This window comes from Sus scrofa, chromosome 14 (genome assembly GCF_054392235.1).
Source record: "Sus scrofa isolate SSC_HxYL_T2T_F1_AM1 chromosome 14, Sscrofa_HxYL_maternal_Yorkshire_Landrace_v2.0, whole genome shotgun sequence".
NCBI lineage: Eukaryota > Metazoa > Chordata > Mammalia > Artiodactyla > Suidae > Sus > Sus scrofa.
The window spans coordinates 39,167,022-39,186,262 of record NC_139396.1 but is presented as its reverse complement, the minus strand read 5'-3'; the positions used below and the strand labels follow the sequence as shown (position 1 = coordinate 39,186,262).

The 19,241-nt window shown below is 38.1% G+C and overlaps 1 protein-coding gene across 18 annotated transcripts in view; it reads left to right on the top strand.

Moving 5' to 3' along the window:
- The window catches only part of GALNTL6 (polypeptide N-acetylgalactosaminyltransferase like 6), a 1,215,026-nt gene that overhangs the window by 146,444 nt on the left and 1,049,341 nt on the right, over positions 1 to 19,241 (top strand). Inside the window, exon 1 of one of the 18 annotated variants that reach the window (XM_084994748.1) lies at positions 16,669 to 16,867. The exons of the other annotated variants lie outside the window; for them this stretch is intronic. The gene's annotated coding sequence lies outside the window, so the exon portion shown is untranslated. Of the gene's footprint in view, positions 1 to 16,668; positions 16,868 to 19,241 lie in introns of those variants that run through there. 18 annotated transcript variants of the gene reach the window in all.

Below are 19,241 nucleotides of genomic sequence, written 5' to 3'. Positions count from 1 at the left end.
ATGTCATAGTTATTTGAAATGGTTATTGTCTAATTATTACCCTGTTCACTTCATGTCTAGTTTATTTTTTGTTAGACACTAATTTATTACTATTTGACAATACTTGTATGGACTATTCACATTTTCATTGTGTTTCATATTATGAAAACAAAAATAACACTTAAGTATTTTAAAAAAAAGTCTCTTCTTATATGATACTTCTTTCTTGTGTCATCCAAAATCTGGATTTTTTTTCTAATTAAAAGTAGCAAAAGCATAACCTAAAAGCATGATGCCAACAGCTGAGTGAGACTCTTACATACTCTAACCAAGCATATGATACTTGATTCCTTGCTTATGTTTTTTCACTGTGTCTCGTGGTAAGTCTGTTGGGATTATAGGTGGGATCATTATTTGTACAGAATATCTCAACACATTTTAGGCCGGTAGCATCTGGAGCCTGAGGCAGTAAGTGTCTAGCATATCCCCTAATCATTGTGACAACCAGAAGTGTCACCACACATTGCCAGTTCCCCCCCCCAGGGGACAGCACTGTCCCACTTTCTTACTCTGCTTCTGCTCCAACCTTCATTACTAGTTTTAGGAAAGCAATTTCTTATGTTCATTGTGTTCTCCTCAACCTCCCAGTCTCACCAGTCTAACCAGACTCCTCTTTAATGCAGAACTCCTCTACTCAAAATATTGCCATGCTACTCATACTCATTTTCTAGGCCTGATGTAACCAAGGATCACAGACTTGGTGACTTAAAAACAAGTGATTTATCCTCTCATAGTTCTGGATGCCCAAGATTGAAAATCAAGGCCTTGGCAGGACCATTTCCTGCCCAAGCCCCTAAAGGAGAAACTACCTGCACCTTTGCCTGATTTGTGGGGCCATCCCAAGGCCTTGGTGGTCCTTTGCTTATGGACACAGCCCTCTGGTCTCTACCTCCATCACTACATGGCCTTCTCCTCTTTGTATCCCTTTGTCTCACTAGATTTAGGGTCCACCCTAATCCATCGGCTTTTACCTCTTTCTTTACCTTGATTACACCTGCAAAGACCCTATTTCCAAGTAGGGTCACATTCTGAAGTGCCAGAGGACTTGAATTTGGGGGGATGCTCCTGAACCCACTGTAGTACCCCAAGTGTTTACACCAAAGTCCACTGTCTTGTTGTGGTTTAGGATGCCTTAGGTGACCAGGAACTGCTTTGATTTTCTGGACTCCTACCTTCCCAATATCTCCTGTCAGTCCTCTGAGCAGACCTCTCTCAGTTACCGCATCTCACCTTCACAGGGGCTTGCCCTCTGCTGGGAAAATGCTCCACGAAATACTCCTCCTCCTTCATCCTACTATTTCTTTCCCTAACTTCCAGTCTCAGGTTGAGAGATGCGTTCTTAACTATCCAGCAGATGGTTTAGAGCTGCTTTTCCCCTACTGTACTTGTGGAGTGCACGCCCCATAGCCAGGCCCTGTTGGGTACCTTGTACCACCCCAGGACATAATAGCAAAGGACCTGGGTGTGATCCCACAGGGCTTGGGACAAGGATGATGACACTATGTGTCCATCGACTTTTACACATGTGCTAATCACCTGGTTAACTGATTAATGCTGCTTAGCTTGTCCTGCATAAATGGCGTGGGAAGTGCCTATCAATGTATTTGTACACAATCATCTGAGAGCAGTTGCTGTAGGGATTCAACATGGAGATACTTGTTTTGTGACTTTACTCTTGATGTGGTGTACCTATAGTCGGGAAAATATTTTATTTATATAAAAAAAGCACTCTATTATCAAGAATCACCCTTGTGGGTGGTAAATGCCTTCAAAACCTCAGTGACTGAAGTGACTGACATACTGTGTTTCATGGTCAGGTAGTTTGGCTGTTCGGGGTCAGCGAGGGCTCAGCCAGACTTCTGGGTTGGCCGAACTCACCTGTCTGAAGTCTCACTGGAGGCCCCGTCCTTTCTCTGCACCATCCTGCATTCTTTGGAAGCAGCCCCACTTGTGTGCCTGGTAGTGGGGAAGCTGACAGCAGCAAGATTCGTGGTGTCAGCACGTGACAAGCCTCTGCTTGTGGCATGTTTGCTAATGTCTCAGTGTCCAGCGCTATTCCCATGGCCAAACCCAGCTCCAAGAGCACTTCATAGTCTAAAGCTAGTTACCTGCCCAGCGGAAATCAATCCCACTCTACCATATGTGGGGTTGTGGCATGTATATGTATCAGATTAATATCTAAAATCGCTGGTATATTTTTACGCTTCTGTCTGCTGAGGATATAACAGTTTAATATGCAGCAGCTATATGATGAAATCTTGTTATTAAATCAATCCTTTAACTTGTGAGTACTGATCCCTTTAGCAAAGCCCTATGTTCGTTACGTTGTGACGTTATCATTTATACAATTAGATTTGTTGTTTGCTTGTTGGGTCAGGGTAAAGATCATCAGGTACACTTGAAATACAATTGACCCTTGAACAGTGCAGGGGTTAAGGATGCTGACAACCCCTCCTCACCCCCATGCAGTGAAAAAAATCTGTGTATAATTTTGACCCTCCAGCACCTTAACTCCTAATAGCCTACTGTTGACTGGAAGCCTTACCAATAACGCAAATAGTTGAATGACACATATTTTGCATGTTATATGTATTACATACTGTATTCTCAGAATAAAGCCAGAGGAAAGAAAATATTACTTAAAAAATAATAAGAGAAAATTAATTTACAGGACTGTAATATATTTATTGATACTCTGTTGGCATCATTTGCTTAAAAAAATGAATCTGTTAGTACTAGATTAATATTGTCTTATATGATACAAAACACTGTAGATATTATACATATTACTAACAGCATATACCCAAATGAAAAGGTAATGTGAAATAATTCATATTTATGTACAGGTATAATGATTCATGCATTGATAAGAAAAGCAGCAATATGATTGCTTTATTGTCACCTAATGTAAACAATTTGCTTCATGATAAACACTAATGAATGGTTCATTAATAAAAATTTTATGGCATACAGTATTACAGTTATATTCATAGTAGGGTATTATTTTTAAAAAAATCACTTCTCTGAGATGATAGGCCGATATGCAGTTTCTCCAATCACCAGTGAGAACCATATTGTAATGTTTTTCTTTGAAAGTAAAGCTATGAAATAGTAAGAAAACTAACACACTATCAATTTTATAGTAAGTATCACTCACCTACGCCTATGTAAGGATAGGTTATCCTCAGTAATACAAGTCTTGCACTTAATGATCTAAATGTATATTTTTGAAAAATGTATTGAGGAATTATCGTGGTGCAGCGGAAATGAATCCGACTAGGCACCATGAAGTTGCGGGTTCAATCCCTGGCCTTGCTCAGTGATTGAGGATCTGGCGTTGCCGTGAACTGTGGTGTAGGTCACAGATGTGGCTCGGATCCCGCATTGCTGTGGCTGTGGCTGTGGCTGGCCAACAGCTCCAATTAGACCCCCTAGCCTGGGAACCTCCATATGCCACGGGTGTGGCCCTAAAAAGACAAAAACAAAAAACAACAGCAAAAAACACTGCAGGGGAAAGGTGGGAGGGGTTATTATCCTGAAAAAAAAAGAAAGAAAAGAAAAGAAAAGAAAAGAAAAATATATTGAAAAAAAGTTCTTATATAGGTAGACCTGCCAGTTCAAGCCCATGTTGTTTAAAGTCAACTGTATATGAAATGATATGATTACAAATACCTAGTTATATAAATACAAGGTTTTACTGTATTAAAAATTTTGTATTTCAAAACAAATTTTATTTTTTTTATTTTTTCTTTTTGCTTTTTAGGGCCGCACCCGCAACATATGCAAGTTCCCAGACTAGGGGTGGAATCGGAGCTATAGCTGCCAGTCTGTACCACAGCCACAGCAACATGGGATCTGAGATGAGTCTGCGACCTACACCACAGTGCATGGCAACACCAGATCCTTAATGCACTGAGGGAAGCCAGGGATCAAACTGGCATCCTCATGGATACTAGTCAGCTTTGTTTCCATTGAGCCACGACGGCAATTCCAAAACAAATTTTAAAAACCAATACAGTAGGTGGAAAATGTCTTAGTGGTTTCATTTGGGTCTATTTGGATTTGAATTTACTTTCTGTATGAATTCATACAATTAACTTGTTATAACTCTGAAATTATTATCTATAAGATTGGGGATGTTTGGCTGGACCTTATTATAAGCTTGTTCTAGAAACACTTAACATCATGTAACTCTAGATCTTCATTTGTTTATACGGGGATAATCAGTTCTATTTTGGTCAAGTGATAGTAGACAAGAGGCTTTCTGGAGGCTAGAGTTTTGCTGAATGACACAACAGAAAATAGCCTTAGTCAACCAACCTCTTTGAAGGGAAATGTTACCAGAATAATGAAGCATCCTGAACATTAATAGAATAGAATGCTATCATCTCACAAAAAACTGAAACTATTTATAGAAATATTAAAGAATATTCTGTTTTCATCAAATGCGATTCTTAATTCAGTTTCTCATCCCCCTACCCTGAACACTCACCAATGGGGCCAGCCTGCTTCACGTTTCCAGAAGAGGAAAGGAGGTTGTATGTTGATGAAATGTACAGGTTAGGGTTTCCAAGTTTGCAGTTTTATACTAAGGTCTTATACTGCTTTGTTTGTATCAGAAGTCTCTCTTGACATGTCTTCCTTAGGAGGATGTGTATTAGCCTCCTAGGGTTGCCATAATAAAGTATCATGAATTAGAAGGCTTAAAGCCACCAAATTGTATTTTTTGAGTTCAGGAAGCTAGGAACCTAAAATCAATAAGTTGGCAGGACCAAACTCAAGGGGAAGATCTCTCCTGTGGTTTCCACCTTCTGGTTCCTTGGTTGTGCCAGCACGTCTTCAATTCTGGGCCATCCCTGTGTGGCCATCATCCCCGTGTCTGTCTGTGTCCCAAGTCTCTTCTTCTTACAAGGACACCTGTCATATTGGATGAGGCTCACTGTAATCCAGAATGACCTCATCAGAGCCTAATTATGGCTGCAAAGACCCTGTTTCCAAATAAGATCGTATTCACAGGCACCAGCAAGGAGAACATCAATATATTATTTAAGGTGGGGACACAATTCCACCCATAACAGAACCCAAGGAGGAGCAATGCTAAAATTCCTAGGGGAGTTGCCATCGTGGCGCAGTGGTTAACGAATCCGACTAGGAACCATGAGGTTGCGGGTTCGGTCCCTGCCCTTCCTCAGTGGGTTAAGGATCTGGCATTGCCGTGAGCTGTGGTGTAGGTTGCAGACGCGGCTCGGATCCCGCGTTGCTGTGGCTCTGGCGTAGGCCAGTGGTTACAGCTCCGATTCGACCCCTAGCCTGGGAATCTCCATATGCCGCGAGAGCGGCCTAAGAAATAGCAAAAAGTCAAAAAAAATAAAATAAAATAAAATAAAATTTTCTAGGGTTTTTGGTTTGATTAGTTATTATATAGATACTCTATAATAATGTGTTAATAATATAAATGATGTATCATTACATTATAAGGTGATGTTATTATTACTATTATAGAAAACATGTATATAGGGTTTATGATGTACCAGGTTCTACTTTAAATGCTTTATAAATATTGACCAGAAGAGAATGAGGACAATCAATTGAAAATTACTGAACTGAAATGAGAATCTAAGGGGCTTATCCTGAAGTGATAATATATTGATAAGCAAATTTTGTTTTGGATTTTAAAAAGTCATTCTTGAAATTAGAGATATTGTTTGTGTAATCTTATCCTTTCTGTTTTAATTATGTCATGCATCCTGAGAGTCTTCAGTGCCTATGAAGTTTAAACTTGCCAACCATACTGATAGTTTACAAATTTATCAGTCAGTTTATCTAAACTCTTTTGTTTGTTATTAGGGGTTGAACCAGTTCCAGATACCATTACCAATGAAACTAGTCCTGCCATATAGCTGAAAGGTGAACATTTCTTATATGTACTTTGTTTGAGACCCTTATTAATACCGACATCTGTTCAAGCCTTAGTTACCTCAAAACTGGTCTCTTTTCACATTCTCCCTATTCAATGTAACATAAAGACAAAAGTGAAAAATACATTGCCAGGTAATGATGAGGTTGTTTATAAATAAGATGCATGTGAAGAATAATTTAGCCGATCTTGGACACAGGCTGGTTATTTCTGAACTTGATTTTTGTCTTTTGACAAAAAATTGTTAAAACAGAAAATTATAAACAAGTCTTTAGATTTTACTCATAAAAGTATCATTAATACTCAATTATAGGAAATAATTTAATCATGTATTTAATAATATAATTAATAAAACATTTTCTGGCATTCCTGTTGTGGCTCAGGTTTAGAAACCCAAATAGTATCCGTGAGGATGTGGGTTCAATCCCTGGCCTACCTCGGTGGGTTAAGGATCCAGTGTTTCTGTGAGCTGTGATGTAGGTCGCAGATCCCAGATTGCTGTGGCTGTGGCTTGGGCTGGCACTGTAGCTCCAATTCTGCCCCTAGCCTGGGGACTTCCACATGCCACACATGTGGTCCTAAAAAGCAAATAAAATAAAATAAAATAAAATAAAAATTTTCTTTATTAGGTGTCCTGGAGAGGAATGAATTTTATCATATCCTGAGGAAGGAATGAAACGTATAATTTCTGCAACAGACTTTCAATCATCAATTTTAGTAGCAACATATATCTACAAAACATTAGGATGTTAATATTGACTGCCTAAGTGATGCTTTCTTAATAACCCTTGAAAAATTTTGCTTAGAACCTGTTATTACAAGTGTGCTATGTGTCTTGTTTTGTAGGCTTTGCAATATCACACAAGTCCATTATTTCCATTGACATTTTCTTAGTGGCCAATTAGCTCATTTATATTCTACAGAAATGGAATCCTGAATGGGAAGTGCCAGTAGCAATCACAGGTTCCCACGTCACAGTCTAACCATAGATTGTAAATACCATGCTATGCACTGTGATCATATAATTCCATTTATTATTCTCAATATGCCTGCATTATAGGTTCTATTATTATCTCCTTGGGGACAATGAGGCTCAGTAAATAATTTTCTACAAGTTATTCTACTAGCAGATGGTGGGGCTGGTATTATAATACCCAGGCATCTAACTCCAGAATATATCCTCTTAAAAATTTTGCTTTACTAAAATAAATAAATAATCTTTACAATCCTTATCATAATGGTTCTGCCCCAAAACAATTATTATGTGCTATTATATGCTCATCTGAGCCTATTCATAAATGGACAAAAAATAAATAAATAAGTAAAAGTTAGTGCCTTTCCTTCTTGGGAAGAGAAGACATACATAAATGAAACTATTAACATTAACTATAAAAGTGGTATGTAAGAAAATAGGCCGAACTTTAAAGACGTACTAGAGAGAAGAAAAAGAAAAGCAGGGAGTTTGGGGTTTACAAAAGGGGAAAGGTCAGACTTGAAGAGAATGAAGACAATCAATTAAAAATTTCAATGAATGAAAGATAGCCCTTTAAATAGGATTTACTCTATTTTAGGTAGCTCTTTGACTTCGTTGCTCTTCAGTTTTGAAATATAGGAAGTACAGCAATAAAAAATAAATATTAGTAACTATACTTATGATGCCTCAGGTATTTTAGGAACATAATTCAAATTATCACAATTTTAAGTTCTTTGGAGACTGAACTTAATAAGCAGTCAGTTGACTTATGCACAAAATTTACATGGAATATATCAAAACGCAAATTTTTATCAAATACCTATAAAGGGGACCTAATAGAAAATTGGTCTCATTACCTAATTCTTATTTATGGGCTACCTACAGATGATGTAAAAATAGAGACCAGAGCATATACAATGAAGTCAAATTTTATAAACCCGTGTATTTTCCTAAATGTATGTATATAGATCAGGTAAGTCTAGACTTTGCTGGAGTCAAAACTCCAGTTTCTTTGTAAATAAAAACTAATATCTCATTCACACAAAATCACTTCCCAGAAAGGATTCAAAGATTCGGGGTTTTTCTTTTATCTCCACCATTTCTAACACATCACCCCACTGTGTCTAAGAGAAGAGGAAGGTTTGTGCATCCTTATTAAATGTGCTCTGAGGTGGCTCCCATCACCTCTGTTTAGAGCCATTTCACTAAAACTAGTCACCTAAGTAGTGACTAAGGTGGCCCTAATAAGGTAACTGATGGGTTGAAGGGTGCAAAGACATTCAAGGATCAATGACCATCTCTGCTACTTCTACAGGACATCAGCAAAGGATGAGCATAGAATGGGTCCTGTGCAAAAATACATCTGGGATTTGCATTAAGAATTAAATGCATATGTTGGGTCCATTTAACTTTTTTATGCTAACAAACATTGGTTATGTTTACAGGAAGAGTGCTTAACATGCAGCATTACTCAAATTTATCCTATACAGGATATGGTGACTGTATTGGGATATGCCAGTTTTTAAGGGCAAGAAATGTGTCGGTATATTCTATGAAGTGGGTAAGGAGAGACTTCAACAGCACAAGTCCATGTGAGTGGACCATATATGAGTCAAAGGCTTAGGAAATGGAATGTTCCATCTATAACATAAAAGTTGCTGGGGAAAGGTCTTCAAGGAGGAAAAATCTCTAAAGAATACAAAAAATTACTTATGAGAGAAAAGGTCATGTTTAACCATCCCCTAAAGAGCAGGAAATCTACCCAGCCAAGTCAGAAGTACTCATTCACCTTACCACTCTCCTCTCCTGTCCTCTCACAATGTACAAAACCACAACCAGAAACTAAGGAAACAGGTGAGATGGTGAGAGAGCAGAGGCCAGGTGCATGTTTTTCCATTATTAAGGCAGGTGTCTGTCATGGCTCTGGACATTCATAAAGGGGAGGGAAAGTCTTTACTTCAAATGGCAGTTGAAGCAGGTTGATTCCTATGTTGGATTTATTGTTTAATCCAAACGTTGTGTTGTGCCTTAAAGTGGTGGTAGAACAATGTATGACTCAAAAATGCACAGAAAAGTTAACTAAGTGCCCACTTTTTCATGAATTATCACCCTGAATGTATAAATATTAAAGAAAGAAGGGGAGTCTACTAGTTTGCTGGGGCTGCCATAACAAAGTGCTACAGACTGGGTGGTTTAAACAAATTTTTTTGTAGTTATGGAGGCTACAAGTCTAAGATTAAAAGTATCAGCAGGGTTGGTTTCTTTTGAGGTCCCTCTTCTTGGCTTATAGGTGGCTGTCTTCTCCTGTGTCTTCCCAGGGTGTTCCTTCTCTGCATACCTCTGTCCTAATTTCCTTCCCATATAAGGACACTGGCCATATTGGACTAAGGCCCCACCCTGATACACTAAGTTTAACTTACCTCTTTATAAAGACCCTGTCTCCAGATATAGTCATGTTCTGAGGTGCTGGCCTTAGGACCCCAGCACATGAATTTTGAGGGAACAACTCAGTTTGTAACAGTGCAATTTTATCATGAATTGTATTCAGTGCTTCTGTGGGCTATTGTTAGATGTTCTTTATTAAACCGTCAATTTCCTGGAATAAACTCAACTTGGCTATTGACAGATTTGACTGTGACAATCCTGTCACAGCAAGTTATAAAACCTACAGGAAAGGGATTTTTTTTTTTTTTTTGTCAAAAAATATTCATTAAACTTCAGTAGCTCATGAACATAAAACATTGAAAAATGCTGTATATATTTACAATTTTAAAAGATTATAGGTGTGTAATTAGCTATGTATGCTAATTATGAATATTTGCTGCTATGGCATCCGACAAATCTCAGTGATTAAAAGGTGCTCTTCTATCTAAGTCAATTCCATAGTGTTCTGCTGAAGTCTTGTTTGTGGCTCCCCTCCAGTCACTTGTTCAGAGATTCAAGCTCCATTCATTCTATGCTCAGATATCACCCAACAATCAGGGAGCAGGAAGAGAGTATATGGGCAGCACAACCTCTTTCAATGGACTCTGTAGTAACCCATCTGGTCAGCTCACATTCCAAACACAAGACAGGGTCATGTTTCCATGTAAGGGACTGATTGTAGTAGTTCAGCTGTGCATCCAACATGAAGAAAGAAGTTTCATGAGCATTTAGTTAGTCTCCATAACAGATGGGTTCCTTTTGGGTTTTAGCCAAACTCTAAAACTTAATTACAATGTTTTTTCTAAGCCCTTTCAAGCCAGGAAACCAAAACAAAACCAAATGAAAAAAACATTAAAGACTCCAGAGTCAATCTGACAATGAAGAATGACTTTCATTGCAACTCGATTTTAATAATCATGACTTCTGTAGCATAGCTAGACATTTAAAGAAAAGACATAAAACTGAAAGTATTTTCCAGCTATTTCATGTTGCAAAATAGTGGGCCTTGGCTTGGCTCATTAAAAGGAAAAAACCATCTGGGAGTTTGGCATTAGTAGATGCAAACTACTAAATTTAGAATGGATAAGCAATGAGGTCCTACTGCATAGCACAAGGAACTATATCCAATCTCTTGGGATGAAACATGATGGAAGATAATGTAAGAAAGGCAATGTGTGTATATATATATACATATATATATATATATATGTATGACTGAGTCACTTTGTTGTACAGTAGAAATGGACACATTATTGTAAATCAACTATATTTTAAAAAAGGAAAGAAAGAGAATAATAAAACAATCTGAAATACATATGAAGTCAAAATTAAAAAAACATTAATTGGAGTTCCCTTAGTGGTGCAGTGGAAGCGAACCTGACTAGTATCCATGAGGATGCGGGTTTGATCCCTGGCCTTGCTTAGTGGGTCAGGGATCCGGCGTTGCTGTGAGCTGTAGTGTAGGTCAGACTCGGCTCAGAATCCTGAGTTGCTGTGGCTGTAGCCTAGGCCGGCAGCTCTAGCTCTGATTTGACCCCTAGCCTGGGAACTTCCATATGCCATGAGTGCGGGCTCTGAGAAAAATCAAAAAAACAAACAAAAGCCAACAATAGAAACACCTTTCATTGAAATATGGCTATAAAATTTTTACTTAAGACTTAGGGAGGTGGAATCACATAATATAAAATGTGTAAGTTTCAGGATTAAATAAATTTTTAAACGTCTGCTGTGTTACTTCCAAGTTTTTTGACATCGGGCAAGTTACTTTAGCTTACTTTGCCTAGGTTTTCTCAACTATAAAATGGAGATTGATTAGGTCCCATGGGTTTATTTTTGCTCTAATTTCTATTGCTTTGGGAGACTGACCTGAGAAAATATTCATGAGGTTGATGTCAGAGAGTGTTTTGCCTATGTTCTCTTCCAGGAGTTTGATGGTGTCCTGTCGTATATTTAAGTCTTTCAGCCATTTTGAGTTTATTTTTGTGCATGGTGTGAGGGTGTGTTCTAGTCTCATTGCTTTGCATGCAGCTGTCCAGGTTTCCTAACAATGCTTGCTGAATAGACTTTCTTTTTCCCATTTTATGTTCTTGCCTCCTTTGTCAAAGATTAATTGACCATAGGTGTCTGGGTTTATTTCCGGATTCTCTACTCTGTTCCATTGGTCTGTCTGTCTGTTTTGATACCAATACCACACTCTTTTGATGACTGTGGCTTTGTAGTATTTCTTGAAGTCTGGGAGAGTTATGCCTCCTGCTTGGTTTTTGTTTCTCAGGATTGCTTTGGCAATTCTGGGTCTTTTGTTGTTCCATATAAATGTTTGGATTGTTTGTTCTAGTTCTGTGAAAAATGTCATGGGTAATTTGATAGGGATTGCATTGAATCTGTAGATTGCTTTGGGTAGTATGGCCATTTTTACAATATTGATTTTCCCAATCCAGGAACATGGAATATCTTTCCATTTCTTTACATCTTCTTTGATTTCTTTGATTAAAGTTTTATAGTTCTCGGCATATAGGTCCTTTACTTCCTTGGTCAGGTGTATTCCGAGGTATTTGATTTTTTGAGGCGCAATTTTAAAAGGTATCGTATTTTTGTATTCCTTTTCTAATATTTCATTGCTGGTATACAGAAATGCAACTGACTTCTGAATGTTAATCTTATATCCTGCTACTTTGCTGAATTTATTAATCAGTTCAAGTAGTTTTGGGGTTGAGTCCTTAGGGTTTTCTATGAATAATATCATGTCATCTGCATACAGTGACAGTTTTATCTCTTCTCTTCCTATATGGATGCCTTTTATTTCTTTTGTTTGTCTAATTGCTGTGGCTAGGATTTCCAAAACTATGCTTTTGCATAGCAAAGGAAACCAAAAAGAAAACAAAAAGACAACTTTCAGAACGGGAGAAAATAGTTTCAAATGATGCAACCGACAAGGGCTTAATCTCTAGAATATATAAACAACTTATACAACCCAACAGCAAAAAAGCCAATCAATCAATGGAAAAATGGGCAAAAGACCTGAATAGACATTTCTCCAAAGAAGATATACAGATGGCCAGCAAACACATGAAAAAATGCTCAACATTGCTGATTATAAGAGAAATGCAAATCAAAACTACCATGAGATACCACCTCACACCAGTCAGAATGGCCATCATTAATAAATCCACAATTAACAAGTGCTGGAGGGGCTGTGGAGAAAAGGGAACCCTCCTGCACTGTTGGTGGGAATGTAAATTGGTACAGCCACTATGGAGAACAGTTTGGAGATACCTTAGAAATCTATACATAGAACTACCATATGACCCCGCAATCCCACTCTTGGGCATCTATCCGGACAAAGCTCTACTTAAAAGAGACACATGCACCCGCATGTTCATTGCAGCACTATTCACAATAGCCAGGACATGGAAACAACCCAAATGTCCATCAATGGATGATTGGATTCAGAAGAAGTGGTATATATACACAATGGAATACTACTCAGCCATAAAAAAGGATGACATCATGCCATTTGCAGCAACATGGATGGAACTAGAGAATCTCATACTGAGTGAAATGAGCCAGAAAGACAAAGATAAATACCATATGATATCACTTATAACTGGAATCTAATATCCAGCACAAATGAGCATCTCCTTAGAAAAGAAAATCATGGACTTGGAGAAAAGACTTGTGGCTACCTGATGGGAGGGGGAGAGAGTGGGAGGGATCGGGAGCTTGGACTTAATCAGACACAACTTAGAATAGATTTACAAGGAGATCCTGCTGAATAGCATTGAGAACTATGTCTAGATACTCATGTTGCAACAGAACAAAGGGTGGGGGAAAAAATGTAATGTATACATGTAAGGATAACTTGATCCCCTTGCTGTACAGTGGGAAAATTAAAAAAAAAAGTGGAGATAACTGTACAAACTTCCTAATGTTTATATGTGATTCAAGTGGCAGAATATCTGAATTGTATTCAGATCAATCATACTATATCATGGCCATCCACATAAATGGAGAGGTTTTTCTTATCATCATTACCTCTAACATTATATCAAGTAATTTGGCGTTTTTTCTATTTTGTAGTCTTCAAGGCTTTGGTATAGAAGGTGTAAGTTCATACTTGGATGTTAATTACTCCACTCCCTTAACCCTTTTGAAATACATCACAAGGATGGACAAAATGTAAAAGACACAGCTGAGCCCGTAATAAGATAGGCAAGAACAAGAAACTGGATAAAAACACTACTCAACAGTTGAAAGCATGAGTGCCCTGTGGCTTAGGAAAGAGAAGGTTTCAGGCATCTAGAAAGCAGTATTCAAAGGTAACAGCATCCAAAACTAAGTCCTCTCAATTTGGAGACAGAAATCTACTGTAATTTTCTACTGTGCTTAATTCAGTCTTGAATCTTTTTATTTATTTGTTTTTGGCTGCATCTGAGACATGTGGAAGTTCCCAGGCCAGGGATCAAACCCATGACACAGCAGCGACCTGAGCTGCTGCAGTGACAAGACTAGATCCTTAACCCACTGCACCACAAGGGAACTCCTCAGCCTTGAATGTTATCCATACAAGTGTATAAAAAAATTAGAAACATCTCAACTATGAACATGGGTACATAAAAGTCTAGGTAAAAATGTGTAATGTCATCATCATACACACTAAGAAAACCAAGTATAGTTTGCAGAAGTAACAGATAAAAAAGAAACAATTGTGTATTTTATAAACCATTCAGTGTTACACAAACTTGAGAAAATAAGGGTAGAAGACATTTCTCTAAACCTGAAAAAAGACAGCTACTGAATATACTGAAGCACATATTCCAGTAAGTGTAAAATAAGCACACCATTTAAATAGCTTCTGTTCAACATACACTGTGTGTCTTATCTTATGCAACGCAAGGAAAAATAAGAGATATAAGGACTGGGAAGAAAGCAGCACAGTTTTTTTTTATTTTTATTCAGTGACCTTATGATTATGCAGAAAGCAAAAAACTAATTTGCCGTCAGAGAACTAAGAGATTTTAGCTATGTTGCTACTTATAAGAGCTGTATGCATAAAATTAATACAATTCCTAAAGAGGAATTAAGATACGTAGTAGGAAGAAAGAAAGATTTCTTTTGTAACAAAGTACAAAAAACATTAAATACTTCTAGACATTTAAGAAAAGATGTGCAGGGCCTGTGTGCATTACTGAAGATTTTAGGTATGAATGAGATGTTGAACCAAAAATGTTAACTTTCCAAAATTTCTTCCTAAATTATTTCCCAGAATATTCCCAAATCCAATTGTTCATGACAGTGCCCATCAAATTTTATGAGGATTTTTTTCCCCCTTTGGTGATATTTTCAGTTTGATTTTAAATATCATAAAGAGTAAGTACACAAAAATGTTGAGAGGAATCAGAGAAACAGTAAAAGAAATAACTTAAAATAACCAATATCAAGACTTGTATAAAGCTACTGTAATTAAGAGAGTGCATTGTTGATGTAAAAAGAAGCCCTGGAGTTCCCGTTGTGGCTCAGTGGGTAATGAATCCAACTAGGAACCATGAGGCTGCAGGTTCGATCCCTGGCCTCACTCAGTGGGTTAAGGGTCCGGCGTTGCCGTGAGCTGTGTTGTAGGTTGCAGACTCGGCTCGGATCCCCCGTTGCTGTGGCTCTGGCGTAGGCCGGCAGCTATAGCTCCAATTCGACCCCTAGCCTGGGAACCTCCATATGCTGTGGGAGCAGCCCAAGAAATGGCAAAAAGACAAAAAAATAAAATAAAAAAAATAAAAAGAAGGCCTTATGTTGGTGGATCCTCACATAAAAGCCCAGATGGGAACATAGAATAGATGAGGAATTAGCATGTGAAGGAATTCAATATCAGTACCTAGTTATTTGTAATCTATTTCTGGACCAAAAGGTGGATGTTATCTCTTATTTTTTTATTGATATTTCATACTTGAGCAAAATTTTCTACTATAGTTTGTATTTTTAGTGAATACTTGAAGGAGCAAGGAATAACATACCAAGAAAATAGTTGTATAATCTTACATCAGTGAATAACTCTGTAACTGGCAAAGAAAATAACTATATCTATTTAAAAAATGGTATCTATAAAAATAAACAATTATTATCCACTGGTAGAAGGCTACCCCTTCAGTAGATAAGGAACTGTGAATACAAAAAATTATGATGAAGGACTTCTTTTTTGTGGATAAGAATTATACTTTTCCTATTATAGCATTTTAGATCAGATATTACTGGCTCTGAAACAAATTTAATTCACATTGCAATTCATGACTTGGATATCTACCTAATGGAAAGCACTGAATTGGCTGCCAATTAAATTTATGCTATTTCAATCTGCATGCATGTTCCTGAAATAATCCTAAAAGACTTCAATTCAACTTACTAACAAAAGAACCTGATCCATCATGTTGGCTTTTTTTTTTTTTCTTTTTATTCATCTTAAATTGTGTTCCCTAACCCTGAGTAGATTTTTTTGATTTGGCATTTATGAAGATTGATTCTGTCCCAAATTATAGAGGCTATTCTGTTGATTATCTTCATGTTATCCATATAATGCATACTTATATAAATGAAAGTCACTTCCCTATGAAGTCTCAACTCAATCAACTTCTTAGGGGATCAGTGCAATACAGGTGATAGTAAATATATTTGAATATTTATGCTTGTGATTACATTGTCCCTTTTAGAAGAGGAACCGCTTGTTCTACCTCAGAGGTGATACAATTTATAGTTGTTAAAAGAACTAGAAATCTGATTCAGTTTATAATGCAGGTACTAAAATGATGTTTTAAAAGACACATATTTTTTCCGAACAAAATCTTACAGACAATACCCTTTTCCTCATGGAGTTTATATATATTTTTGAGAAAATTATTCACTGTTTTGGAAACTAGATGGTAAATCATGTAGGAGCCTGAGGTTTCACTGGGCACTAGCTGAAATTAATTTATATAAATGTAAGGGACCTTTCCTGATAGAAAGGTGTTGGTGAGTGTCTGTGTTTTCAGAAATATGTTGTCTTAAGAAAATGATGGGTGACCCACTGTCCCATACTGCACCTTCAGACACTCATTTACTTTCATTTTCAGCTACTTTCTGACATGCTATATTGTCTTTCCAAGCCTGGGCTAAATTACTTACAGACACTTCTTTGCTATATGATACGATTCTGGCACATTTGCAGTTTCTTTATATTCTACATTCCTTCTAAATTCTCCTTAAAAAAATAGTAGTGTGGTTTTTTGTGTTGTTGTTCATTTTTGTTTGTTTGTTTTTTGTCTTTCCCCCTCTCTCTCCCCAAATACAGAATATCTAATAGTCACTTGAGCCAAGACCTAATTAATCCTGCACTCAGAGGACACTGTCTCCTTTGCCCTGTGTTCTGGATTTGTGCTGGGAGTTGGTCAGTTCTGTACATGCAATGCCACAACATTTGGTTCTCGGCCAGGATGAACCCACAGTGCTTCACAGTTTGAACATGGACCCTGATGAAGCATTTTTCAGAGGTAACTGCCCGGCAGTCCACACCCTTGGCCGAGTTATCCTGCCCTCCTCCTGACTGTGGCATCATAACCACAATTCTTCAGGAGAGTCTTCTGCTTGAAACTCAAATCGAGGGTATCTCTGGAAACCCTAGCTACAGAGCTGAAATGCTGCCCTGTTTCTTCTGAAATCAATGCTCTCTTTTAAATGACATTGAAAACAAAGAATAAAACCAGCAGTGCTATCTATCAAACGGGAAATAAAGGTGGAAATACGCCTTGCAAATGAGACATGGAAGCTGTTGAGGCCAGGGGACAATCTGAATGTTACATTCCCTTGTATGTCAAAGGACATACTTTACTGCCAGAGAAGAAAGTGGCTTGTTCCCTCCTACATTCAGACAGTCTCTGTGGTGACTGCAAAGGGGTGTCTAAACACATATTAGCCCATGAAAGTCAAAAGAGGTCTGTCTATCTGTCTGTCTATTTCTCTCTCTCTCTCTCCCTACCTCCTTTTATCTATCCACCTGTTATTTATCTATCTACAGATGATTATTATGTGATAAAGCAGTTAACCTTTTCTGTGGGTCGAAAGACAGAAGGAGAATATGGTGGCAATGCTGGGAGCACAGATTTTGGTTCAAGTGTTTGGATAACTTCTACCCAGAACGTCAGGCAGTGGGCTGAGTGAGTAATTCCTGGGGACTGTGTAGCACTAGTGAGTCACCAAGTGTGTGAAATGCATGCTGTTGTCTGTGGGCGAGGAAAATCATTCTCACTCTGCCCTTCTAGTTCTTGGCTAAGACCCCTCACTAATAAAAAAAAAATAAAAAAAAAAAAAGGAAGACGAATAAGGGAAAAGCTAAGTTTTTCAGCTGACTAGGGTGTATACCTCCTGCTCACGTGGGAGACACCCAGGAAGGTTGAAACTGAGTAACTCCCTCTGAAGTGGTCCAGCCATCACCTTAAATCACCTTCACTAAAGACAAAAAGAAAGTGAAGGGCTTGGGGAGCAGTTAGGGGAGGTTTGCAGATAAAGCAGAGCAAACAAGAGCATGGTTGCTTTGTGGATTTAGGTCCCTGCCTTCTCCTGTGATAGATTTTGAGTCACCTACTCCTCCTGGTACAGAGAGGGACACAGCCTTGCAAATGGAGATGCCCCTTATCCATATAAATGTCTCTTACAAAAGGGTAGCCTCTGGGTTTTCTGAGCCTCTCTGGTATCTGCTATTTCTTAAAAATAATCAGCTCAAAATAAGCCTTATGCCAAAGAGGCATATTTGGGGGCAGATATTCTGCCCCCTTTCATGTCAATGGGCAGCTGAGAAGCAGGAGAATAACTTGATGATACTAGAATCCATTCAGTCCTTGTCTTATTTAGCTGAATGGTTAATGGAGCACCCATTTAGTGTTGATAGATCAATAATTTAAAGTAGAAATCTGGAAAATAAAATATTATTTGGGCTAGAAATGCATATGTGAGTATTATTTACATCAGGGTAATAGGTTAACATTATAAAATAAAAAAATACATGGAGAAGTTCCCGCTGTGGTGCAAGGGACTGACAGTGTCTCTGGAGCCCTGGGACATAGGTTCGATTCCCAGTCCAGCAGAGTGGGTTAAGGATCCAGTGTTGCCACAACTGCAGCTGTGACTCAGATCTGATCCCTGGCCCAGGAACTCCATATACTGGGGTGGGAGGGGGGAGGGAATAGAAAACTTGGAGAAATAGATCTGTCTACATCTATATTAGATAGATAGATAGATAGATAGATAGATAGATAGATAGATAGATAGAAAAAGAGAAACAGTAGGGAGGAAAGACTAAGTGACGCAGCATTAAATAAACTAAGATTGTCATAGTGATGAAATGGTATAGTTAAAGCCTCATGAAATTTTGGTAGTGGGTTTGGGAGATGATATTTCTTTGAACTCTCCTATAGAAGATGAAAAGTTCCTTAGTTTTTCTCAATAGATTTTAAAATGTATGGGAATGGAATTACCTTTAGGAACGAGATAGGCTAGGTTCACACACAACAAGGCCACACCACGGGTTAGAACACCCCTCACACTAAAGGAGTGATGGCTGGTCACTGCTTCTGTGGAGCAGAGAGCTCTCAGTGGCCTTAACATGAGCCAGCCTGGAAAGGACCCAGATCATGTCAAGCCCACTTGGAACTGGCCAGATAAATATGTAAGCAGCTGGTTACCCCTGAGCAATGAGGGTGTCCTGTCCATCACTGGCTGGATTAAAGCTACATTCTAGTGCACCAGGCTAATCCACAAGCACATTAAGAGAGGCTTTTTGTTGTGTTATTACTATTGCAATGAAAAATAGGAAAAGAGGTCAAGAATATTCAAACCACTAATGAAAGTGATTCATTTACAACCCAAGGA